At 39.5% G+C, this 27,750-nt stretch overlaps 1 protein-coding gene across 2 annotated transcripts in view; it reads right to left on the bottom strand.

Annotated features, from left to right (window-relative positions):
• SRD5A2 (steroid 5 alpha-reductase 2) overlaps nucleotides 1–27,750 on the bottom strand; it is a 276,884-nt gene that overhangs the window by 196,686 nt on the left and 52,448 nt on the right. For both annotated transcript variants that reach the window (XM_074012034.1, XM_074012035.1), the window contains one exon: nucleotides 25,366–25,472. The gene's annotated coding sequence lies outside the window, so the exon portion shown is untranslated. The remainder of the gene's footprint in view (nucleotides 1–25,365; nucleotides 25,473–27,750) is intronic.

Genomic DNA, 27,750 nt, shown 5'->3' with positions numbered 1-27,750 from the left:
TACAAAAATTAACTCAAGATGGATTAAAGACTTAAATGTAAAACTTAAAATAATAAACACCGTCGAAGAAAACCTAGGCAATACCATTCAGGACATAGGCATAGGCAAAGACTTCCTGGCTAAAACACAAAAAGCAACTGCAACAAAAGCCAAAATTGACAAATGAGATCTAATTAAACCAAAGAGCTTCTCCACAGCAAAAGAAACTATCGTCAGAGTAAACAGGCAACCTACAGAATGGGAGAAAAGTTTTGCAATCTATCCATCTAACAAAGGGCTAATATCCAGAATCTGCAAGGAACTTAAACAAATTTACAAGAAAAAACCACCCCATCAAAAAGTGGGCCAGTTACAATGGCAATTATTAAAAATTATTAAAAAGTCAGGAAACAACAGATGGTGGAGAGGATGTGGAGAAATAGGAATGCTTTTACACTGTTGGTGGGAATGTAAATTAGTTCAACCATTGTGGAAAACAGTGTGGCGATTCCTCAAGGATCTGGAACCAGAAATACCATTTGACCCAGCAATCCCATTACTGGGTATATACGCAAAGGATTATAAATCATTCTACTATAAGATACAAGCACACATACGTTTATTGTGGCACTATTTACAATAGCAAAGACTTGGAACCAACCCAAATGCCCATCAGTGACAGACTGGAGAAAGAAAATGTGGCACATATACACCATGGAATATTATGCAGCCATAAAAAAAATGAGTTCATGTCCTTTGCAGGGACATGACTGAAGCTGAAAACCATCATTCTCAGCAAACTAACACAGGAACAAAAAATCAAACACCACAGGTTCTCACTCATAAGTGGGATTTGAACAATGCGAACACATGGACACAGGGAGGGGAACATCACACACTGGGGCCTGTCGGGGGTTGGGGAACAAGGGGAGGGAGAGCATTAGGGCAAATACCTAATGTATGTGGGGCTTAAAACCTAGATGGTGGGTTAAAAAGGTGCAGCAAACCACCATGGCATATGTATATCTATGTAATAAACCTGCATGTTCTGCACATGTATCCCAGAACTTAGAGTAAATTAAAAAAAAAAAAAAAAAAAAAAACTCTCTGAATGCTTGGGGAGACTGATTTGAGTTATAAAAAATTCCAGTCTCCCATTAAAAAATTTTAAAAATTTAAAGAAATCATTACAAAGCATTTAAAATTTTAAAAGGAAAGTGGATAAAGATTCAGCTTATTTTGTGTTGTTTCATTTGCATTTAGATCCTATCTTTTCTTTTTTTGTAGATGCTTGTTTGGCAAGTTACGAGTGGATTAACATATTTTATGATAGCATGGGACTGCCACAGTTATGTCCTCTGTTAGTTTCAGAGTCAGAGCCTATTGTGTACAGCCAAAGGCTTAGGCTGATTCCAAATAGAATAAAAAGGAGTCACTTTCAGAGCACATTAAGATGTCTAACATTTGAGAAAGTTCACTGGCATTGTCAACTACCCTCTCATTAAATTCTATCCTAGGCAAAGCTGTACCACCAGGAAATAATACCAAAAAATCACATTTCCTTCATCCCTCTGAGAATTTCATTTACTTAGTTATGATGAACCCTTGGCCTTTCCTTTCATTGAAAATGAACACAGACATCACCTGTTGGAGTAAGTGAAAATGGATGTCCTAAATACTACTCATTCTACTACTCCTAGTAGTACATCCTAATACAAAAACACTCAAATGAGATCTTTACCTGACATATATCCTGATCCTGAGTAAAAGAAAATTTTTTAATTTATCATGGTCACTTGTTGATATTAGAGCATGTCTTTAAATAATACAGTTACAATGCTTAAGTTTCTGAGAGGTCAGATGTCTTACCTATTTTATATCCCCAAGGGTGGGCAATTTACAAATATCAACTGATTTCTTGACTCCTTGACTCTTGTGCCTATCTCAAAGAGGCTAAAGGTAAAGGGTAAAGAAAGTATTGGAAAAGATGTTGGAGGGAGGAAAAAGTGAGAGAAGTTAGGTAAAATTAAAGAAGCAATGTAAACTGTTCACTCCACAGAACTCAGGGTTGCTAAGTGCCTAACAATATAAAAGAAAAAGTCGACTTTAGGGCACTACAAAAAAAAGAGAGAAGGAGAAAGAAAAGAATAATAATATTAATGATAAAGAATATTAATGATAAACAAACTTCAAGTCCCAGAGTTAGAAGAAAAAGAAAGTAGAAGATTGTTGGCCGGGTAATGGCTCCTACCTGTAATTCCAGCACTTTGGGAGGTCAAGGTGGGCGGATCATGAGGTCAGTAGATCAAGACCATCCTGGCTAACATGGTGAAACCCCATCTCTACTAAAAATAAAAAAAAAAAAAATTAGCCGGGTGTGGTGGCAGGTGCCTGTAGTCCCAGCTACTCGGGAGGCTGAGGCAGCAGAATGTCATGAACCTGGGAGGCGGAGCTTGCGGTAAGCCAAGATCACGCCACTGCACTCCAGCCTGGGCAACAGAGCAAGACTCCATCACAAAAAAAAAAAAAAAAATTAGGAGATTGTTCAAATGAATAATGATAAATTCATGTGATGAAATACTATACAGTCATTAAAAATGAATAGGAAAATATTTAGTGAAATGGAAAAATATTCACAATATATTAACTGAGAAAAAAACCTAAGCTACTTATGAATGAATGATATACTGTACTGCCTTTGATTTGTTTCAAAAATAATTCATGATGGGGGAAGTGAATTAGGGTGAAAAGAAGATGGACCATGAGTCAACAATTATAAAAGTGAAGTGACTGAGTAATGGAAGATCATTATACTATCAGTCTGCTTTTATATATGTGCAAAATTCTCCACAATAATGAAATCATGTCATTTACAGCAATATGGATGCAGCTGGAGACCATTATCCTAAGTGAATTAATGTAGGAACACAAAACCAAATGCCACATGTTTTTGACTTATAAGGGGAAGCTAAACACTAGGTACTCATGGACATAAAGATGGCAAAAATTTACAGTGAGAAATACTATGGGGGTGGGAGGAGCAATGGTTGAAAAACTAACTACTCTGTACTATGCTCACTACCTGCGTGACAGGATCAATCGCACCCCAAACCTCAGTATCATGCATTATACCCATGTAAAAAACCAGCACATGTACCCCCTGAATCTAAAATAAAAGTTGAAATTATTTTTAATTCTCCACAATAAAGCTTTTTAACACTATGTACTATATGAATAAATTTAAATATGGAAATACAAAATACAAAAAAGATAAATGATATATATCAAAAAGTTAAGGGTGGTTATATCTGATCACTTTTACTATCATTTATTCCTATTTTAAAAGGATTTGTACTAAATGCAAATTAGTTTTGTAATAAAAACTAAAAATCTAACATAAAATGTCACCTATTTCTGTCTTCAGTCTCTGCTACTTGTCCATATTTCCTTTAAAATTCAGCATCATTCCATTTTCACCACTTTGTTTTATAATAGCATTCCATTTTTCATAAGCAGAAAGTATGTATGAAACATAAAGATTATTTTTGTTTGAAGGTTGAAAAAAATTATTCAGAAGCTCAATTTAGGAGCCTGCTTTAGGACACATGATGAATTTATTGCTAATTTTTCAGCAGGTTTATCTTTTAGTTCAGGGCTTCTCAATCCCGGCTATATATTAGAATCACTTGGGGGCTTTTTAAACAGACATCGTTGCCCAGCCTCTATTTCCAAATATTCTGATTTAATTGGCCTGAGACAGGGCTCAGGCGCTGGGCTTTTTTTTTTTAAGCTCCCAATTGATTTTAATGTTCAAGAATGGCTGAGAGCTGCTGTCTTTGCGTCTACTTTATACAATGATTCTCAAGTGTGGTCACACATTAGAGTCACTGTGGAAGCTGTAAAAAAAGAAAAAAATACTTGGGCCTAGAGCCCACTCTCAAGATTCTGATTTAGTTGGTCTCAGCTATGGCCTGGGCTTTCGAATTTTTACCCCACCCATACTTTTCTACTGACTATAAATATCTTGCATTTATTCACTGATGTTTGAGATTTATTTCTCTGCTAATAATTTGCTTCTGTTAAAAACACCTCACTAAGAAACACCCATGAAAGATCTGCAATCCTCGACAGTTCAATGAGAACAAATGTGGTTTAATCTGTCTTTCTGATCAACATTTTGAAAAGTTTTTCATGTGGGAAAAGAGAAAAGAGTGGTAAGACAAAGAGTATATGAGGGCATGACACTATATATATACATATACATATCATTAGAAAGATGGAGAAGGCACAAGAAAGAGACACTAGGACAAAAGACTAATTTTCCCTGTTTTAAAAGTAGAAGATACAAAAAGACATATGGTATGATTCCACTTATATGAGGTACTCACAGTAGTCAAAACCACAGAGACAAAAAGTAGAATGGTAATTGCCAGGGGTTACGGGAAGAATGGAATGGGGAGTTAGTGTTTAATGGAAATGCTTTCAGTTTTGCAAGATGAAAAGAGTTCTGGTGATAGATGTTGGTGATGATTGCATAACAATATGAATGTATTTACCATGACACATATACAAGCTTTAAAATGGTGTAGTAAATTATATGTTCTCAGAACCACATTTAAAACATCTCTGTGGCCCCTAATATGAAATTGGTCACCACATTAATCAATATTTTCAACTTTGCAAAGCACACCAAGAGACATTTCTCTGGTAATCTATTAAAGCTTAACACTGGTTTTCAATGAACACCATTAAAATCCAGAGCTTACCAGGGTTTCAGTGATTTTTCTAGTACAACATGTAGTAAGCATTTAATGTTTCATTTGCTAATTCCACTTTTCTTTCCAGAAACTCAAAGTTTTCAGTATCTTGCATTTTTTTAAGGATCTTCATTCAATTTTTTGTTACCACTTTCTCTCACCTCCACTGTTTTCCTAGTTTTCTGAACTTAAATCTATAAAACATAATGTAAGTTTTGTATTTAAAACACTAAAATGTATTCAATAAAATGGAAAATTTCTTCAAGCAATAAGGAAAACAATTACAGGGGACTGAGAAAATTTCCTTATATCACACACAATTTTCGATGATCTATTTTAAAATTTAATCTTAAACTAGCTTAGTTTTTAATTATCTTTCTCCTCAACACTCTTGTCAATGTTTCCCAAATTTATCTAATGACACAGATCACTTGGGGTGCTTTTTTAAAATGTGAACTCCCAAAACCCTCCCTGGGAGATTCTGATTTAGTAAGTCAAGGATGGAAGCCAGGAATCCATAACTGCCCATGTATGGCAGGTGATTCTACATTAAGCTAAGTTTCCTGCACATAAGACAGAGAAAAACAGCAGACACAGCTTGTTCCAATTCTCCACTCCTAGGATTTGCCATCATATCCTATGGTAACCATACTAGGATTTCTCTCTCACCTCCTCTCTTTTTTTCCCCAGACTTTGGTACTTGTTCTCAGTCTTGCTATTCAAAATATACTCCTTGAGGAGGCAGAGCAAGATAGTCGAATAGAACCCTCCAGCAATTGCCCATCCCCTCCTGAGGAACACCAAACTGAGCAACTATCCTTGCAAGAAAGCACCTTCATATGAACCCAAAATTCAGATGAGTGATTACAGTATCTGGTTTTAACATAAAAACAAAGAAAAAGGCATTAAAGAGGGTAGGAAGGACAGTCTTGCAGTTCCTACCCCACCCCTCCCCCAACCCCAGCCAACACAGCACAAAGGGAGAACCTGAGCACTTGGGGAAGGGAGAGCAAAGTATGTGCAGGATTTTTCACTAGAACTCAGTGCCACCCTATCACAGTGGAACACAATACCAGGAAGAGTTCTGCCAGTACCCACAGAGGGAGCATTTAGACAAGCCCTGGGCCAGAGGGGAATTCTCCGCCCCAGCAGAAGGAACTCTAATCCTGGCCAGCTTCAGCACTAGCTGACTAAAGTGGCCTGGGGACCCAAATACGTTTGAATGGCAGTCAGGCCATAGAAATTAAGACCATAGTCCTTGGGCAAGCCCTGGTGCTGCACTGGTCTCAGAGGCGGTGGACTCATTGACCCCAGGGTCCTCCCTTCAGCCCCCTCATTATAGTGCCTCCCAAGGCCCACGTCTTCCCCAGGATCTCTCTGCTTAGTCTTCCCCGGGATCTTTCCGGTTAGTCATCACTGACTAACCTCCAGAGCCCCAAAGGTAGCAGATTCCCTCCTTCTCCTGTCTTGAGAAATATCTGTTAGGTTCCTCCTTTTTGGTCAGAGTAAAATGGTGAATAGATCATGCCCTCATGTAAGCAACCTCATCAAGCCTCTCTCTTCTCTACTGCTCTTGACTTCCTTTCAGGAGGAACAGTTCTTCTACTGAGTGTTATTTATTTAACTATAACATTTTGATATTATAATATCACAATATTAAAGCATGTACACTTAGAGTAACAGTGATTATATAGTAAAAATAGAGCTGTTCTCTCATACACGACATAAAAATTGAAGAACTCACCTCAGGAAGAAATGGGCAAGACAGAATTTTCAGAGGAAATGTCTGAAAGTGGCCCTTCAGAGCAGAACACAGGCCTGCCAAAATGGGTTAAAGAAGTTGAAACTCAAGGGCCCTACTTGGGACAGGGAGGACTGCACCAGCAAGGTAACTCCATTGCATTCACTTGTGGGCATTGACAAGAGGAGAGAGGCTAATGAAACTTCATCCTCAGGGGAAAAATATGGAGGAGAAAGTTTATCTCAGTAACCATCTCAGGAAGAGAACTGAGCTGTGAACCAGAGACGATGACAAAATAAAGTAACTTTCCTTAAGCTGCAAGATTTTCAATGCTTGCATAATGAATGGGACTAAAACTCTTCAAGTGGAAAGGGTCATGTATCTGCCTTCAGGACAATGAGAAACCCAATCTTCACAAGTCAGGAAGTAAACAAAGCGCCCCCCACCCCCGCCAGATAGAGAAGCTATAAGAGAAAAGGTAGCTAAGCATTGCACTTGCTACAGGAGAGGAAAGAAGCCCCAAAAAGTTGGACTCGGGCTGCTAAGTGGCCCTGGGACCTCACAAGATAAAGGCCTTTTGTGGGCTTTCTGATAGCTTCTCTGAAAAGGGAGTATTTGAACTGACTGGTCTTTGAAGATTGTATAAGCATACATGTGTCCTTTACTAGGTGGGAAAGCCAAAGCAACCACACTGGCTGGGCCAAGATGTAGGCATGAGGAAGTATACAGATCTGCCAACCTGGAGCCAGGTTCCTGCACCAGAGCAGGAATTAAGGTGGGAAGGGCAGGTTGGAGCAGAGTGGAGGCAAAGTGTTTCCTCATGAGTTAAGGACAGGACGTGGATTGTTCTGGGGCAGCTATGTCAACCAAACCTACCATGTCCAGATAGTTCTTATGATGAAGGGATAAAGAAATTCTCCTCCGAAAATGCGTTTTCCCTTCATCCCTTAGCAAAGTTCATCGGCAAGAAAAAAAAAAATACAGTTCGATCTTGATCAAAAGAAAGAAAAGAAGGATTAATCCGCAGGGCTTACCATAATGACTAAGAGCATGTTTTCTGTAAACTGAGTTCAAATGCTGACTCCACTAATTGCTATGTGACCTGGAACGAGTTATTTATTTTCCCTGTGCCTCATGTTCAGCTTCTGTAAAAATTCTGGAGATAATAATAGTTCTTAACCTGAGGAATATTGTCAAGATTAAATGAAAAAATATAGATAAAGCTCTTAGAATAAACAATAAACATTGAACAGATATTGACTGTCAATATTGGGTAACAGGCAGAAGCCCCTGTAGAAATGGTCTAGACTTTCATTTGTAAGAATCACCAGGGAAGCTTTTCTAAGTAATATGTCAGGGTAATCTGGATTCCGTATGAGGAATCTGCATTTTCAGCGCCATTCCAGGTAACACTGATGCAGATGCTCTGAGTGTCCTGGAAGGAACTGTGTCCTGAGGGCTGTATGTAGTAGTAGCAACTCCCCAGCACAGTTAAAAACCCAGGAGCAATTTGTGAGGGCAAACCCCAGGAGGAAGACAGCCAGAGACAGAGGTGGGCACTGCTCTTTCACACCTGAGCATTCCCGTTTACACTTGTTCTGCGTCTGTCCAGTCCCTTTGAGCACCTACCAAAACATGACCTTGCACAGAGCAATGGGAAGTTTAATGAGGACACATCTCACAACTATTAATACTAACTGTTTTCCATTCTGGAAGAGGCTTTTTCCTAAGGGACACACACACACACACACACACACACACACACACACTTACTTCACATTCCATTTTAAAACTCTGCTGTTTCTCCTCTCTGAATGATCTGCTTTTATAAGAGGACTCAATGCTTTCTTGTTGGCCCAAAGGGACAAAGTTCGGAATTGACACTCCATTCACAAGCTTGGGGAACTTTTCTGTAACACATCGGGAAGATGAAATTGCAGAACTTTCTTGGGCTCTTCAAGCAGCCAGACAACCCTCCAGATGTCCCTCCAGCTCCTCCAGATGCCAGGAGCAAGTCAGGATTCCAAATAACAGCAGGCCAAGACCCAAAAATGCTCTTTGAGGTCTTGGATCCCTCTGAGCACTACCCTAGATTTAAGAGAATTTAAACTTGTATCTAACATATTCCCTTGAAGTCTTGCCCTGCAACATCCTAAGTAAACACTTAGCTTTCCCAGTCACTTAGCAATGGGATGGAACTTGAGAATTGCCAAGTGCATGAAGAACATATAGCTTTGATGTTCTCTGAGGTTACTTATGGGCGCTATCCTGGCATTAGCTCCCTAACAACCACATGCACAAAAATGGTGTGCTGGGGAGGTGGGGCTGGGGTGGGTGCACTTGCCCTTCACAATAGGAGGCTCCATAGCTAGAAGATCTCCTTCCATCCAGTCCCTCTGTGTTTCCTGTCATAGGATTTGAAATTATTGCAAAAGTATCCTACTGAGTTTTGCTTTGTTTATCGTGGTGACTGAAACTCTACATGAACCTCTTTCTTCATACCATTTACCTACCTTCTTTTAGCCTACATTCCTGCTTTGTCTTGTTTGAAGTATAATCAAAGAATCACGGGCTTTGGAGTCTGACAGATTGGTTTGAGCTTGGCCTTTCCACTTGACAGCTATGTGAATTTAGGCAAGTTACTTAACCTCTGTTCATCTAGGTTTCCTTATCTACAAAAATGGGACTGATATGGAAGACACTTTGGAGGTTCTTCAGAAGAACAGAGGCAAAAGTTGCAGAAATGGAAAGCAAAATGTATGTGAATGGGTTATTAGGTACAATAGAAAGAGACACCAAGTAACTCCACCCCCACTGGTGGACTATGGGATAATGGGAAAAAATGGAAGAAACAGCACTTTTTATAACTTATTAGCTCATAGCATATACCACATCTTATAGGACAGCACCCCACTTACAAAGTGTCGTCTTCCAGTGAGCACACAACTGAATAAAAAATAGATCTTTCTTTCCTTACTATCAGAGCCACCCATGTGTCAATGTACCATCTTTAAGCCAATTTTTTTCTCTCTCATTAGTTTGTTGAAGGGAACTCCCCCAGGAGTCTGAGCCACTTGCTCACACAATTTATTTTTGTCTTTAGAACTTAATCTACCAACAATTTTCTCTTCACCTGCACTTTATCCCTTGCTACTATCAGTGATAATCTGAGTGACTGTGATGCAATCGTATGACTCTGGAAATGGGCATATCTCAGTTCTACTCATATGAGTAAATAACCCAAACTAGAATCCAATTTTCAGGCTCTGTTTTCTTATGGCTATTTCTAGTACCAGACACTGTATCAGTCAGGTCCTGAACCAGGAATAAATGATGCCATCAAAATAAGATCATGTGAGGAGGGTTTAATGAAGAAATTATTAACAAATGTATGTGCAGGGTGTGGGAAACTCACAAAAGGACAGTGTAATACCCTGGGGCTTTTACATTCCCTAAGTTTGAAGTAGCAAAAGAAGAGAACCAGTTACTGTAATCTGAAAAGAGAAACTTATGTGAAGAGGGCTTCCTTGAGAGAAGTTCAAGATTAAAGGACTTTGGGCTAAGGGACACAGCAAACCCAAGGTATCATTGCATGAAAGGAACTTCCCTCCTCTTTTTTCAATCTCCCACCAGGCTCCCAATTCATTCAACCCACCTAGAAGCTGGAAATCAGGGGACGTAATAGTTATTGTCTACTGATATTGTCTATGGTGATCTCCCGAGGGAAATAGCAAGGTACAGAACGTATCTGGAAAGACAAACAAAAGTTATTGGACACAATACAACTTCCACTTGATGATGGAAGGCTGCTGTTTATGTCCAACATTATAACTACTTTATATCGGACAATTCAAGTCACATGATCACTTGTTATCCCATGATCAAAATTTGATCTCTACCAGGGCCAATTAGCTACCAATATGCTGTTTCTCAAATGCAGGAGAAGGGCATAACTTTAGTCCACAATTCTACATGTTCTTCAAAGTGATTTATCTTACTAAGTCTTGCCAGAGCCGCCACACAACATTCTTACCAGATACTTTGGGCATAATTGGACCAAATAGGTCATAAAACTCAAGTATCAAATCAGCTTATCTTTATTTATTACTTGATAAATAAGTTAGAGCAGCAAACTCAGATAAGAGACATGTCGCCACCAGAATCCAAATATCCCATTAAGTACTACACCTCTTTCTTAGTAATAACACTTAATATGCAGTAATTTGTCTTTCACTTTGAAGGAGCTAATCTCCACATGCCCCAGACTATAGAATTCCTAGAAACTTCACTAGGGTTGTAAGTTTCTCTCCCAACCTCTGTAATGCATATATCTAGCAAAGGCACCTAGGATATCTGCTAGTTCCAGTTAACTAGGTCCGTTGACACTATGCTATCAATGAGGTGGACAGCATGATATTCTACAGGAAGGTGAGATAATCAATGTCTCTGTGTTCTCAATTTTGACAGTTGACATGGCACTGGGTAAAACAGTAAGGGTATACTATTATCCCAATCACAAAAAAAGAAAAAATTATTATATGTTTCTGGTGATCTTTTCTGTTGATTCAGAAAATAAAGCATATCCCAGACTAACAGTTCCATACCAGGTACCAGAGACTGAAGCTGACACTATTCTCTACCATGTCACCCAGGCTTCTACTTGGCCTTTCCTATAATAATAAATCCCTTTCACAAGTCAAGGGCCCAATGTTGTGTTTCTTCCAGTAGCCAAGAGTGTCTATTCCAACCATGTACTCAGGAATTGAGAAAATAATTGCCAAGTGGGTTCATGGATCCATGTGGCCCACTATGGTAGGCAGAATTTCTAAAATGGTCCCCCAAAGATGTCCCATCCTGATTCCTGGAACCTGTGAATATGATTAGTTCTCATTCCCATGACTGTTATATTATATAGCAGAATTGACTTTAAGACAAGAAGATTGGCTGAACCTGATTTAATAATATTAGCCCTTGAAAGCAGAGAGCCTTCTATATCTGGTGGCATAAGGGAACGTCAGAGTCAATCATAAGAAGAACTCTGTGTGCCATTCCATTCCTGTCTTTGAATATGAAGGGAGTCACATAGGAAGGAATGTGGGAAGCCTTTAGGAGCAGAGGAGGACCCTCTGGCCAATAGCCAGCAAGAAAATTAGGGTCCCAGTCCTACAACCACAAGGAACTGAATTCTGCCTGAAACCTAAATGAGTTTAGAAGAGGATTCATCCCTAGGGCCTCCAGATAAGAGTCCAGCCCAGTAGACACCCTGACTTTGGCCCTGGAAGACCATGGCCATGAAACCATGGCCTTGGGTTCCATAAGCCAGGAACCCAGCCAATCTTGCACAGTCTTCTGCTTTACAGAATGGTGAGCTTAAAGAAAAGGGTATTGTTTTAATCCACTGAGTTTGTGATAATCCGTAACACAGCAATAGAAAACTAGTACACCCAGCGTGAGATGAACTCAGGTGAAAATTGTGTGTCATCTGACATCTATAAGCACCCACTTTGACAGTTAGACTACAGTACAATTTGGGTTATCAGTAATCAGTGTCAGCTCACTGTATAAAACCCTTGTAAAGTCTAGGTATTTTGAAGTTTCCTGTTCACAGAGGCTTTAGGAAACACCGGGGGAAAGATTTACAGTACATATTCATGGACATGCTGCAGGATGCTTCCTCAAAATGATGTGTCCTTCCCTTCATCCAAGGGGTTCCTCTTTGAATGCTGGTTTAGATCTTGGAATTAGGGGATATGTTGTGGCTACTCAAGCCATAATCTCTGTTCACCAGACCTAGAACTTTTCTTTGACTATCCATATTAAGTAAAACTTTAGTAGATCATTGTATCTTTCCTATTGCTATTATAACAAATTACCACAAAATCAGTGGCTTAAAGCAACACAAGTTTATTATATTACATTTCTGGAGGTCAGAAGTCTGCAAATCAGTCCTACAGGGCTAAAAATCAAGGCTTTGGCAGGCTATGTTCCTTTTGCTGACTGATATAAATTGGCAAAACCTTGTAATTCTCCTCCAAAGTCAGACTTTTTACTTGTCTCCTGAGGCCTTTGGGAATCTAACTCTCATTATGGGTCTAGAGACAATAAAAGGTGGAGAGATGAGTTTTGAGATGCACTTGCATCCCTTTGCAATCCCTTTGAAATGACCCTGGTTGAGATCATTACAGATACTGCCAACAAGGGATCTTATTTAAAAAAATTCAGATCACTGGAATCTATCTGGATGTCTCTATTCCAGTTCAGAATTTTATTCTTTCCAACAAATGCCCCAACTTTTACAAAAGAATCTAGTGAGCCATGACTCCAAATTGCTCTAATTCTGCAACCCACAACATGAAAGTTTGGGTCTGATCTTTGTCCAAAAAAATTACACCCAAAATTTGATGCTGTGGATTGTAGAATTAAACATAAGCTTCTTTTATGACAATCATAAAAGCTCTCCAGTTTTCTGTGGTTTTTCTTTGTTTGTTTGTTTGAGATGGAGTCTTGCTCTGTTGCCCAGGCTGGAGTGCAGTGGCGTGATCTGGGCCCACTGCAAGCTCCACCTCCCGGGTTCACGCCATTCTCCTGCCTCAGCCTCCCGAGTAGCTGGGACTACAGGCACCCGCCACCACGCCCAGCTAATTCTTTGTATTTTTAGTAGAGACAGGGTTTCACCATGTTAGCCAGGATGGTCTCAATCTCCTGACCTCATGATCCGCCCACCTCAGCCTCCCAATCTGACTGTTTTGAGCTAAAAAATCTAGGTCTGAGTTTTTCATTTTTTTTTTAATCCTCTCCAATGAAGTCAGAAGCAGCTATCCCACCTTAGTGTTCATGTGGTCTGCATATGAATTCTCCATATAGAGTAGTCTATATGGATAGAGTACATTTTTGAAAGTCTCTACCTCTGGTATTTTTTCCTTCTTGCTTGAAATACCTTGAGGGGCTTTTCTAACTGATAAAGTATTTCAGTAGTCTCTATGGATATAATGAATATGCAGACATTCTATATGGATATAATGGATTAAGCAGCCACCTAATCCCCAAAGCTTTGCCTTCAACAAGAACTTTATTATAAGCAACTACATGCAGTAATTTAAGTAGCTATTTTCCCATATATGCCATGACCTACCAATATCTGTTTTTCTCTAATAGGTGAGATTATTGTTGCTTCAAATCTAACCAGATCTGACTCCATATTTGATAACCTGTTTCTTAGTGCCATATACTTTATCAGTCAGAAAAGCTCCTCTAGATATTTCACACAAGAAAGAATAAATCTCAGAGTTAGAGGCTTTCAAAAATGTAGAAATGACCAGGGGACTGAAAGTACAGAAATTCTGAGAGGCTACCAACAGCAATCTCAGCTGCCAAGAACATTAAATGGGTGATTTGTAGGAGGCCAGTGAGAACATATCTCCGTTTACCAAAGCCCATCCTCTGCTTACCACCATCCTAGGAGCAATAATGGCTTTTGCTTTTCCTCTGCCTTCCAAATCACACATGAATGCCGTTCATTGAAAGAATATAATGAGGTATCCTACTGTAAGGGATTCTGAAAAATGTAGTTTGATTTCCTAAGATACAGGGAAGAGCACAGCAAATAAAAAATTGCACTGGAATTTTAATAGGTAATTTTGTGCATAATGTTAAAAAGTAAGTTCTTTAAGGAAATGATGGTGGTTTTAAAGGATAGGATGGGGTGGTGTGTGTGTGTGTGTGTGTGTGGGTGTGTGTGTGTGTTTGATGTCCTTACCTAGCAGAATAAAAAGTTGACATCTGTGGTAGATATCAGTGCTGCATAATTCTTTTTCTTTCAGGCCCACTGGGGAATTGCCTTTTCTTGAGTTCCCTGAGGTTAGGTGTGGCTTACTTTCACCAAAAAAATTAGAGTAGAAGTCATATGTTTTACTTCCACATGTAAGCTTTTAATTGCTCATACTTAATGCTCCACCCCATTGTTTCATTGTTGGAATAATAAATCAAATGTTGGCATGAAGGTGAAATGCTGAATCATCATTGGGAAATATAAGCTCCAGAGAGTTCCCCTGACACACAATGGCCTTTGCTTGAGCAAGAAATAAATATTTATTGATTTAAGTCACAGATTTTTGTGGTTTTTTATTACAATGAGACATCATCTCACCCCAGTTAAAATGGCTTTTGTCCAAAAATCAGGCAATAACAAATGCTGGTGAGGATAAGGAGAAAAGGGAACCCTCATAAACTGTTGGTGGGAATGTAAATTAGTACAGCTACTACAGAGAACAGTTTGGAGGTTCCTCAAAAAACTAAAAATAAAGCTACCATACAATTGAGAAATTTCACTGCTGTGTATACACCCAAAAGAAAGGAAATCCACATATTGAAATATCTGCACTCCCATGCTTGTTGCAGTACTGTTTACAATATCCAAGATTTGGAAGCAAGCTAAGTGTCCATCAAGAGATGAGTGGATAGAGAAAATGTGGTACTTGTACACAGTGAAGTACTATTCAGACATTAAAAAAAGAATGAGACCTTGTCATTTGCAACAACCTAAATGGAACTGGAGGCCATTATGTTAAGTGAAATAAGCCATGCACAGAAAGACAAACATTGCATGTTCTCACTTATTTGTGGGATCTAAAAATTAAAACAATTGAATTCATGCAACTAGAGAACAGAAGGATAGTTACCAGAGTTAGGAGGTTAGCGAATGAGTGAGGGGGAGGTGGAAATGGTTAATGGGTATAAAAAATATATACATAGGGTTGATCGGGCGAGATGTTCAAATAGGAACAGCTCCAGTCTGCAGCTCTGAGAGAGACAAATGCAGAAGGCAGGCAATGTCTGCATTTCCAACAGAGCTACCCCGTTCATCTCATTAGGTCTGGTTAGGCAGTGGGTGCAGCCCATGGAGGGTGAGCAGAAACAGGGTAGGGTGTTGCCTCACCCAGCAAGTACAAGAAGCCAAGGGACCTCCTTCCCCCAGCCAAGGAAGCCATGAGGGACTGTGCTACTCAGCCAAGATACTACGCTTTTCCCACGGTTTTTGCAATCGGCAAATCAGGAAATTCCCTCATGTGCCTACACCACCAGGGCGCTGAGTTTCAAGCACAAAACTGGGCGGCTGTTTGGGATGACACTGAGATAGCTGCAGGAGTCTTTTTTCATACCCTAGTGGTGCCTGGAACCCCAGCAAGACAGAACCGTTCACTCCCCTGGAAAGGGGCTCAAGCCAGGAAGCCAAGTGGTCTTGCTCAGTAGGTACCACAACCATGGAGTATAGCAAGCTAAGAACCACTGACTTGAAATTCTCACTGCCAGCACAGCAGTCTGAAGTCCACCTGGGACTATCGAGCTTGGTGGGGGGAAGGGCATCCCCCATTACTGAGGCTTTAGTAGGCAGTTCTCCCCTGACAGTGCTAAGGAGGCCAGGAGGGTTGGACTGGGCGGAATTTACCACAATGCAGTAAAGCAGCTGAGGCGCAACTGCCTCTCTAGATTCCTCCTCACTGGGTGGGGCATCTCTGAAAAAAAGGCAGCAGCGCAGTCAGGGGCTTACAGATAAAACTCCTACCTCCCTGGGACAGAGAACCTGGGGGAAGGGACAGCTGAGGGCACAGCTCCAGCAGACTTAAACTTTCCTGCCTGCCGGCTCTCAAGAGAGCAGCTGATCCTGAAAAGATTCTCCCAGCACAGCGCTCAAGCTCTGCTAAGGGACAGACTGCCTCCGCAAGTAGGTTGCTGACCCCCGTGCCTCCTGACTGGGAGAGACCTCCCAACAGGGGTCGACAGACACCTCATACAGGAAAGTTCCAGCTGGCATCAGGCCAGTGTCCCTCTGGGATGAAGCTTCCAGAGGAAGGACCAGATGGCAATCTTTGCTCTTCTGCAACCTCCACTGGTGATACCCAGGCAAACAGGGTTTGGAGTGGACCTCGAGCAAACTGCAGCAGGCCTACAGGAGAGGGGACTGACTGCTAGAAAAAAAAAAAAAAAAAACTAACAAACAGAAAGCAAAAACATCAACATCAACAAAAAAAAGACCCCCACACAAAAACCCCATCCCAAGGTAATCGGCCTCAAAGATCAAAAGTAGATAAATCCATGAAGATGAGGAAAAACCAGCACAAAAATGCTGAAAATTCCAAAAACTAGAGTGCTGCTTCTCCTCCAAATGATCACAATGCCTCTCCAGCAAGGGCACAAAACTGGACAGAGAAAGAGATTTACGAATTGACAGAAGTAGACTTCAGAAGGTGGTGATAACAAACTCCTCTGAGCTAAAGAAGCATGTTCTAACCCAGTGCAAACTAAGAACCTTGATAAAAGGTTACAGGACCTGCTAACTAGAATAACCAGTTTAGAGAGGAAAATAAATGACCTGATTAAGCTGAAAAACACAGCATGAGAACTCCATGAAGCATACACAAGTATCAATAGCTGAACTGATCAAGCAGAAGAAAGGATATCAGAGATTGAAGATCAACTTACTGAAATAAGACATGAAGACAAGGTTAGAAAAAAAGAATGAAAACGAATGAACAAAGCCTCCGAGAAATATGGGACTACGTGAAAAGATCAAATCTACGTTTGATTGGTGTACCTGAAAGTGACAGGGAGAATGGAATCCATTTGGAAAACACACTTCAGGATATTATCCAGGAGAACTTCCCCAACCTAGCAAGACAGGCCAACATTCCAATTCAGGAAATACAGAGAATTCCACTAAGATACTCCTCAAGAAGAGCAACCCCAAGACACATAATTGACAGATTCTCCAAGGTTGAAATGAAGGAAAAAATGTTAAGGGCAGCCAGAGAGAAAGGTCAGGTTACCCACAAAGGAAAGCCCATCAGACTAACAGCAGATCTCTCTGCAGAAACCCTACAAGCCAGAAGAGCGTGGGGGCCAATATTCAACATTTTTAAAGAAAAGAATTTTCAACCCAGAATTTCATATCCAGCCAAAATAAGCTTCACAAGCAAAGGAGAAATAAAATCCTTTACAGACAAGCAAATGTTGAGGGATTCTGTCACCGCTAGGCCTGCCTTACAAGAGCTCCTGAAGGAAGTACTAAATATGGAAAGGAAAATCCAGTACCAGCTGCTGCAAAAACAAACCAAAATATAAAGAACAATGGCACTATGAAGAAGCTGCATCAACTATTGTGCAAAATAACCAGGTAGCATCATGATGACAGGATCAAATTCACACACCTAACAATATTAACCTCAAATGTAAATGGGCTAAATGCCCCAATTAAAAGACACAGACTGGCAAATTGGATAGAGTCAAGACCTATCAGTGTGCTGTATTCAGGAGACCCATCTCACGTGCAAAGACATAGGCTCAAAATAAAGAGATAGAAGAATATTTACCAAGTAAATGGAAAGAAAAAAAAAAAAAAGCAGGAATTGCAATCCTAGTCTCTGATAGAACAGACTTTAAACCAACAAAGATCAAAAAAGACAAAGAAGGGTATTACATAATGGTAAAGGGATCGATGCAACAAGAAGAGCTAACTATCCTAAATATATATGCACCCAATACAGGAGCACCCAGATTCCTAAAACGAGTTCTTAGAGACCTACAAAGAGACTTAGACTACCACATAATAATAGTGGGAGATTTTAACACCCCACTGTCAATATTAGACAGATCAATGAGACAGAAAATTAACAAGGATATTCAGGACTTAACTCAGCTCTGGACCAAGCAGACCTAATAGACATCTACAGAACTCTCCACCCCAAATCAACAGAATTTACATTCTTCTCAGCACCACATAGCACTTATCCTAAAATCGACCACATACATGGAAGTAAAACACTCCTCAGCAAATACAAAAGAATGGAAATCGTAACGGTCTCTGAGACGACGGTGCAATCAAATTAGAACTCAAAATTAAGAAACTCACTCAAAACTGCACAACTATACGGAAATTGAGCAACCTGCTCCTGCGTGAATACTGGGGAAAAAACAAAATTAAGGCAGAAATAAGTATTTTGAAACCAATGAGAACAAAGAGGCAACATACCAGAATCTCTGGGACACAGCTAAAGCAGTGTTAAAAGGGAAATTTGTAGCACTAAATGCCCACATCAGAAAACCGGAAAGATCTGAAATCAACACCCGAACATTGCAATTAAAAGAACTAGAGAAGCAATAACAAACAAATTCAAAAGCTAGCAGGAGACAAGAAATAACTAAGATTTGAGCAGAACTGAAGGAGACAGAGACAGGAAAAAAAAACCCTTCAAAACATCAGTGAATCTAGGAGCTGGTTTTTTGAAAAGATTAACAAAATAGATCAACTGCTAGCTAGACTAATAAAGAAGAAAAAAGAATCAAATAGACACAATAAAAAATGATAAAGGGCATATCACCAATGATCCCACAGAAATACAAACTACAATCAGATAATACTATAAACATCTCTACACAAATAAATTAGAAAATCTAGAAGAAATTGATAAATTCCTGGACACATACACCCTCCCAAGACTAAACCAGGAAGAAGTCAAATCCCTGAATAGATCAATAACAAGTTCTGAAATTGAGGCAGTAATTAATAGCCTACCAACCAAAAAGCCCAAGATCAGATGGATTCACAGCTGAATTCTACCAGAGGTACAAAGAGGAGCTGGTACCATTCCTTCTGAAACTACTCCAAACAATAGAAACAAAGGGACTCCTCCCTAACTCATTTTATGAGGCCAGCATCATTCTGATGGCAAAACCAGGCAGAGACACAGCAAAAAAAGAAAATTTCAGGCCAATATCCCTGATGAACATCAATGCGAAAAACCTCAATAAAATACCAGCCAACTGAATCCAGCAGCACATCAAACAGCTTATCCACCACAATCAAGTTGGCTTCATCCCTGGGATGCAAGACTGGTTCAACATACACAAGTCAATAAATGTAATCCATCACATAAACAGAACCAATGACAAAAAACACATGATTATCTCAATAGATGCAGAAAAGGCCTTCAATAAAATTCAACATGCCTTCATGCTAAAAACTCTTAGTAAACTAGGTATTGATGGAACATATCTCAAAATAATAACCTATTTATGACAAACCCATAGCCAATATCATACTGAATGGTCAAAGCTGGAAGCATTCCCTTTGCAAACCGACACAAGACAAGGATGCCCTTTCTCACTACTCCTATTCAATATACTATGGAAGTTCTGGCTAGGGCAGTCAGGCAAGAGAAAGAAATAAAGGGTATTCAAATAGGAAGAGAGGAAGTCAAACTGTCTCTGCAGATGGCATGATGGTATATTTAGAAAACCCCATTTTCTCAGCCCAAAAACTCCTTAAGCTGATAAACAACTTCAGCAAAGTCTCAGGATACAAAATCAACGTGCAAAAAATCACAAAAATTTCTATACGCCAATTAAAGACAAGCAGAGAGCCAAATCATAAGTGAACTCCCATTCACAATTGCTACGAAGAGAATAAAATACCTATGAATCCAACTTAAAAGGGATGTGAAGACCTCTTCAAGGAGAACTACAAATCACTGCTCAAGAAAATAAGAGAGGACACAAACAAATGAAAAAAAAAAAAAATGCCATGCTCATGGATTGGAAGAATCAATGTCATGAAAATGGCCATACTGCCCAAAGCAATTTATAGATTCAATGCTATTCCCATCAAGCTACCATTGACTTCCCTCACTAAATTAGAAAAAAAAAAACTACTTTAAATTTCATATGGAACCAGAAAAGAGCCCGCACAGCCAAGGCAATCATAAGCAAAAAGAACAAAGCTGGCGGCATCATGCTACCTGACTTCAAACTATACCACAAGGCTACAGTACCCAAAACAGCATGGTACTGGTACCAAAACAGAGATATTGGCCAATGGAACAGAACAGAGGCCTCAGAAATAACATCGCACACCTAAAACCATCTGATCTTTGACAAACCTGACAAAAACAAGCAATGGGGAAAGGATTCCCTATTTAATAAATAGTCCTGGGAAAACTGGCTAGCCATATCCAGAAAACAGAAACTGGACCCCTTCCTTATACCTTATGCAAAAATTAACTCAAGACAGATTAAAGACTTAAATGTAAAACCTAAAATCATAAAAATCCTAGAAGAAAACCTAGGCAATATCATTCACAACATAGGCATGGGCAAAGACTTCATGACTAAAACACAAAAAGCAATTACAACAAAAGCCAAAATTGACAAATGGGATCTAATTAAACTAAAGAGCTTCTGCACAGCAAAAGAAACTATCATCAGAGTGAACAAGCAACTTACAGAATGGGAGAAAATTTTTGCAATTTGTCCATCTGACAAAGGTCTGATATCCAGAATCTACAAGAAACTTAAACAAATTTACAATAAAAAAAAAAAAACAAACAACGCCATCAAAAAGTGGGCAAAGGATATGAACAGACACTTCTCAAAAGAATACATTTATGTAGCCAACAAACATGAAAAAAAGCTCATCATCACTGGTCATTAGAGAAATGCAAATCAAAACCACAATAAGATACTATCACACACTAGTTAGAATGGCGATCATTAAAAAATCAGGAAACAACAGATGCTGGCAAGGCTGTGGAGAAATAGGAATGCTTTTACACTGTTAGAGGGAGTGTAAATTAGTTCAACCATTGTAGAAGACAGTGTGGCCATTCCTCAGGGATCTCGAACCAGAAATACCATTTGACACAGCAATCCCATTACTGGGTATACACCCAAATGAGTTCGTGTCTTTTGCAGGGACATGGCTAAAGCTGGAAACCATCATTCTCAGCAAACTAACACAGGAACAGAAAACCAAACACCGCATGTTCTCACTCATAAATGGGAGCTGAACAATGAGAACACATGGACACAGGGAGGGGAACATCACACTCCAGGGCCTGTCAGGTGGTGGAGGGCAAGGGGACGGAGAGCATTAGGTCAAATACCTAATGCATGTGGGGCTTAAAACCTAGATGATGTGTTGCTAGGTTCAGCAAACCACCATGGCACATGTATACCAATGTAACAAACCTGCACATTCTGCATATGTATCCCAGAACTTAGAGTAAAATTTTTTAAAAAAATACAAAGAATTAATAAGAGATACTATTTAATAGCCCTAGAGGGGGACTATAATCAATAATAATTTAATTATACTTTTAAAAATAATTAAGAGTATAATTGAATTACTTGTAATATGAAGCATAAATGCTTTAGAAAATGGATACCTACTATTCCATGATATGATTATTATGCATTGCATACTGTACCAAAATATTTCATGTACCCCATAAATATATATAACTGTGTACCCACAAAAACTAAAAATTAAAAAAAAAACTTATTTAAAAAAATAAAACAGGTATAGCTTAGGTTCTCTGCCTCTTAGGATATCTTTTTGTTCTTTTCTTACCACAGAGCATCTGACAGTGATTTTGAGATCTCTTTCTCTGTGTTGGCTTAAATTTATCTGTGGAGGATATTTCAATAAACAGAAAACTTGGTTACCTAATAAAAAGATTAGTCCTACAGACACAGAGACCAGTGGAACCAAATAGAGAACTCAGAAATAAGATCACACACCTACAACCATCTGATCTTTGACAAATCTGACAAAAACAAACAAAGGGGAAATAATACCCTATTTAATAAATGGTGCTGGGATAGCTGGCTAGCCATATACAGAAAATTGAAACTGGACCCCTTCTTTACACCATATACAATAACTAATTCAAGATGGATTAAAGACTTAAATATAAAACCCAAAATCATAAAAACGCTGGAAGGCAACCTAGGATATACGATTCAAGACATAGGAACGAGCAAAGATTTCATGATAAAAACACAAAAATCAACTGCAACAAAAGCAAAAATTGACAAATGGGATCTAATTAAACTAAAGAGTTTCTGCACAGCAAAAGAAACTATCAAGAGAGTAAACAGCCTAAAGAATGGGAAAAAAATTTTGCAAACTATGCATCCGACAAAAGTCTAATAGCTGGCATCTATAAGGAACTTAAACAAATTTACAAGAAAAAAACAAACAATCATGTCCTTTGCCCATTAAAAAGTGGGCATTAAAAAGTGGGCAAAGGACATGAACAGACACTTTTCAAAAGACAGATATGCAGCCAACAAGCTTATGGAAAAAAAGCTCAACATCACTAATCATTAGAGAGATGCAAAACAAAACCACAAAACCATCTCACATGAGTCAGAATGACTATTACTAATAAGTCAAAAATAACAGATGCTGGTGAGATTGTAGAGAAAAAGAACACTTTTACACTGTTGGCATCAGTGTTAATTAGTTCAACCATTGTGGAAGACAGTGTGATGATCCCTCAACCACCTAGGGGCAGAAATACCATGTGACTCAACAATCCCATTACTGGGTATATACCCAAAGGAATATAAATCATTCTATTATAAAGACACATGCATACATATGTTCATTGCAGCACAATTCACAATAGCAAAGAGATGGGATCTACCTAAATGCCAATCAATGGTAGACTAAAGAAAATATGGTACACATACATCAGGGAATACTATGCAGTCATAAAAAAGAACAAGATAATGTCCTTTGAAGGGACATGGATGGAGCTGGAGGCCATTATTATCCTTAATAAACTAATGCAGGAACAGAAAACCAAATACTGCATGTTCTCAGTTATAAGTGGGGGCTAAATGATGAGAACATATCGAAACATGGAGGGGAAAAAGACAAACTGGGGCCTATTGGAGGGTGGAGGCTGGGAGGAGGGAGAGGATCAGGAAAAATAACTAATAGGTACTAGGCTTAATACCTGGGTGATTAAATAATTTGTACAACAACCCCCCCACCCCATGACACAACTTTACCTATGTAACAAACCTGCATATGTATCCCTGAACTTAAAAAGACAAGTTCCGAACAGTTGCATCAAATATGTGAAAGTGGAAATGCTCCCTTTAAATGCTTATATGCATGAGTGATTTCAGCAGCAAACTATCAGCTGCTAAGATGACTTAGCTACCTAAGACTTAGGACTCATTTCTTGCAGTATATCTAAAAAACAGAGGAATAGGTCGGGCGCGGTGGCTCAAGCCTGTAATCCCAGCACTTTGGGAGGCCGAGACGGGCGGATCACGAGGTCAGGAGATCGAGATCATCCTGGCCTAACACGGTGAAACCCCGTCTCTACTAAAAAGTACAAAAAACGAGCCTGGCGAGGTGGCAGGCACCTGTAGTCCCAGCTACTCGGGAGGCTGAGGCAGGAGAATGGCGTAAACCCGGGAGGCGGAGCTTGCAGTGAGCCGAGATTGCGCCACTGCACTCCAGCCTGGGCAACAGAGCGAGACTCCGTCTCAAAAAAAAAACAAAAAACAAAAAACAAAAAACAAAAAAAAAGATGAATAAATAAAGTGCTTAGTGTCCAAATAATTCTTAAAGCCCAGTGCGTAAAACTATGCAACGAATGCAAACATGTCTGGATGCACACTAACAAGGATCATATGTGAATCTGAAGAGCTTGTAAATGAAGTTTAATCTTCATTGAGTTATTTTTCATGAGTGAAAAAGTTTGCTATGATTATTACTGATAAAATATCATTTATATTGACTTTTTTAAGGAAAGACTTATTAAGTTACTTAACTGAGGTAATGGAGAAGTTTCTACTTTACTACAAGGTAAGAGAATGGGGTCTCCAATCTTTTCTCCAGTAGCCTAAGCTTCACCCACAGCAATTATTTTCCAGAATATAAAAGAGCCTAATGGAAACTGACCTGACCCTTAGCACCTTCAGCCACACCACTACTCCCTTTAGGGGTCCCAAGGTCACATTGAAAGAAAAAGTCAACTTTTCTCTTCTCCTTTAAAATGGTTAATACTGACTGCTTGGTATAACTTCAAGTCTCTGTCAGCAGAAGCACCAGGTATAAGTAAATTCCTCTTTCCTGACTTTTCAGTTTCTTCTTTCACTCTTACAAGCAGAAGAGCATTGTGAATTTATTAACATTACATTTTTGGAAAAATCCTTTGTCTTCAGGAAATGATTCACAGGTAGGCTTTTGAGGAGTACAAAACAATCTGTTTTCCTTACTTTTCATTGTAATCACTCACTAGTGGAAAGGAGGTGATGAACTATGGCTGAAAATTGAAACTGATCCACTTTCTCGAGGAAGACATTAAGCTCTTGTGAATAATCAAAAACTATTTATAAGAAAATAAGCCTCACTTTCCTTTCAGTTCCTATTTCAATTGTCTTATAATGATTTTTTATATTAAGTTATACCCTTTGTGATTCATTCCAAAATTATTTTTCTATATAATCTCCTGATTATATCTCTCATTTCTCACTGGGCAAAATAAACTCCAACCATGATGGAGAACCAAGGGGAAACAGTGGGTCAGGGAGCCTGACTGCCCTCACTCTCATGGGCTACCCTTATTTGTCTCCAAGTGGTCTCACACTCACATGGCCTGCTCCCTTTGGTCCTCTTCACTATTCCCCTAGCTGAGGCAGGAATAGCCCACCAACTAGCCATCCTCCAAGGATCCTTTCTCACCTGAGTCCCAGTTTGTCTTACTTCCCCCACACTCTGCTGCTGTCCAGGACCTCATCTTCTCTTCTCCATCATCTCATTATTTTTTCATCTGTATTCAGGTTCTGATACTTTTCTTGACTCAGGTTTGAGCCCCTACAATCCATTCTTCACACTGCAGTCAGATTAAATCTTCGAAAGCTCAAAACTTATCATGTACCCCCATCCCTCCTTAAAGCCCTCCAACAGATTACTGTTGCCTTCAGAATCAAGCCAAATTCTCCAGCATGACTATATTAGTTCATTTTCAAACTGCTATAAAGAACAACCTGAGACTGGGTAATTTATAAAGGAAAGAGGTTTAATTGACTCACAGTTCGGCATAGCTGGGGAGGCCTCAGGAAACTCATAATCATGGTGAAAGGTGAAGGGGAAGCCAGGCACGTCTTACATGGCAGCAGGAGACAGAGCGAGGGGGAACCTGCCAAACACATTTAAACCATCAGATCTCATGAGAACAGTGTGGGGGAAACTGCCCACATAATCCAATCGCCTCCCACCAGGTCCCTCCTCCTCAGACCATGGGGATTAAAATTCGAGATGAAATTGGGTGGGGACACAGAGCCAAACCATATCAAGGACTTACATTGTCCTTTGAGATCTGGTCCCTGTGCACCTTCTCACCATTCAGCACCTCCCCACTTTCCTTTGCATTATTTGTCTCATGGAAGGATTTGCCTCCAAACTCCCCTCTGTTTCTCCTCTTTCCTTTCCATCTCCACATCAACGCAATGTTGAGGAAGACAAAGAACTAAAGATATATCTGAAATTCTAGTTTGACGCATAGAGCAGATAATGCCATTCAGGGAAACATGGAGGAGAAGGTGCTGATTTAGGAAATAAGAGTTATATTTGAGACCTCTTAGTTTCCAGGTACAAAAGGCACAAATCACAGGTGAAGGATACTGAACATACAGTTGAAATCAAGAGTGTGATGCTTAGGAGAGAGGTTGGGGCTGAAGAAAAATATCTAGGATTCATCAGTCTGAGACTATAGTGATCATCATAAGCCTGACAAATGTGGAAAGGTCCTATATGGTGGGAAATAAGAAAAGGGTATTAAATATAAGACTTAGAAAGCAACCAGTGGTTTTCTATCTGTTTAGTACTTTGTCCTTCAGTAGATATTACCCTATTATCTCTCATGGTTGTCACAACAACTCTAGAATGCTGCCAAAAGACATATAACTGGTACTCAGGATTAAGACTCCACACTTCTGACCCCTAGATTGGTGCTCTCACCATTTTTTTTTTTTTTTTTTTTTTTTTACTACACTGCTGCTCCACACGTTAGTGCATGGGGATACATTTTTTAAAATGTAAAGCACTCACAGCAGAGAGGTGGAGGAAACAGACCTGAAGAGATCATTTTTAAAGTGGCAAGTGCTACGAGACAGGGTGCTCAGGGACTTTAGAGGTAAGGTGCCAGACCCAGCTTGGACTCCTGGAGGAGCTCAAGCCTGAGCTGAGTTGGAAATATTGTGATGAGTAAGTCAGGGTGAAAAAAAGAGCTAGCAGGGGACCTGGAGGGACATTCAGGCAAAACAGTCAACAGAGCAAATCACAGAGCAAACACCAACATGGTCGGTGAATGTGGAGAGCTGCAGGAAACATGATGAAGCCAAGGAAGACAGCATAAGGAGGGCTGCAGGAGGAGATGAGGCTGGAAAGAGGGCAGAGCCAGCCCTTGCAGGCCTTTCTGGCCTTATTAAGGAGCACAGACTTCACTCTAAGGCTGATGGGGAGTTGCTGGAGGACTTTGCTGGGAATTGCTGGAGAACTATGTCATGCAGGGGCATGACATAGATCAGTATGCACCAGAGACCCATCACTCAGATAGCACTCAAATGTAGAGAGAAAACAGAGAGAGAGAGCTGTTGTATTAATCTATGTGACAGATGATGAGAACTCAAAATAGGGCAGTGGAATCAGAATGGAAAGTTTCAAGAGTCAGTTTCAAGAAGTGCAGGGAATGAAAAGATGTTTTAACATAGCATGAGTCACCAAAAAGCCCATCTGACGATATTTACAGAGTACCACCACGCTCTTTGTTAAGAGGCTAGTAGATGTGTGCTTGCATTAACCACATCACCACTTTTTTCATATGAAAACAGGGGAAAAAAATAATCTTGCTGGACTGTATCTTTCTTTGGGACAGTTCACATTAGTAATGGCTACCAAATGGAGATACATATTTCTTGACCCAACTAAGCAGGTAACTTCATTTTTTTTAAAAAAAAACTACTGGAGTATAATTGACGTACATAAAGCTGTACATATTTAAGATATACAACTTTATAAATTTGGAGATAAGAATAGACTTATGAAACTAAGACCACAATCTAAGCCACAACATATCCATTCTTCCAAAAGTTTCCTCTCACCCTCTTTATTTATTTTCTTTCTATAATATAAACACTTTCATAAAAGCTATCCTCGTAGCAAATGTTTAAGCATATAATTCAGTGTTATTTACTGTAGGCATGTGCTATACAGTGGATCTCCAGGACTTATTCATCTTGTATAACTGAAACTTTGTACCCTTTCACCTCTCTGTTTTCCCCCACCCTCCCCCACACACCCAGTCTTTGGCAACCACCACTGAACTCTCTGTTTCTTAATTTTCTTTTAATTTTTATTTTCTTTTTTCTTTTTTTTTTTTTTTTTTTTTTTTTGTAGGGATGAGGTCTCACTATGTT

The sequence above is a fragment of the Macaca fascicularis genome, chromosome 13 (genome assembly GCF_037993035.2).
Source record: "Macaca fascicularis isolate 582-1 chromosome 13, T2T-MFA8v1.1".
Taxonomy (NCBI): domain Eukaryota; kingdom Metazoa; phylum Chordata; class Mammalia; order Primates; family Cercopithecidae; genus Macaca; species Macaca fascicularis.
Note: the sequence above shows the minus strand (reverse complement) of the source record. Positions and strands in the feature narration are given on the sequence as shown.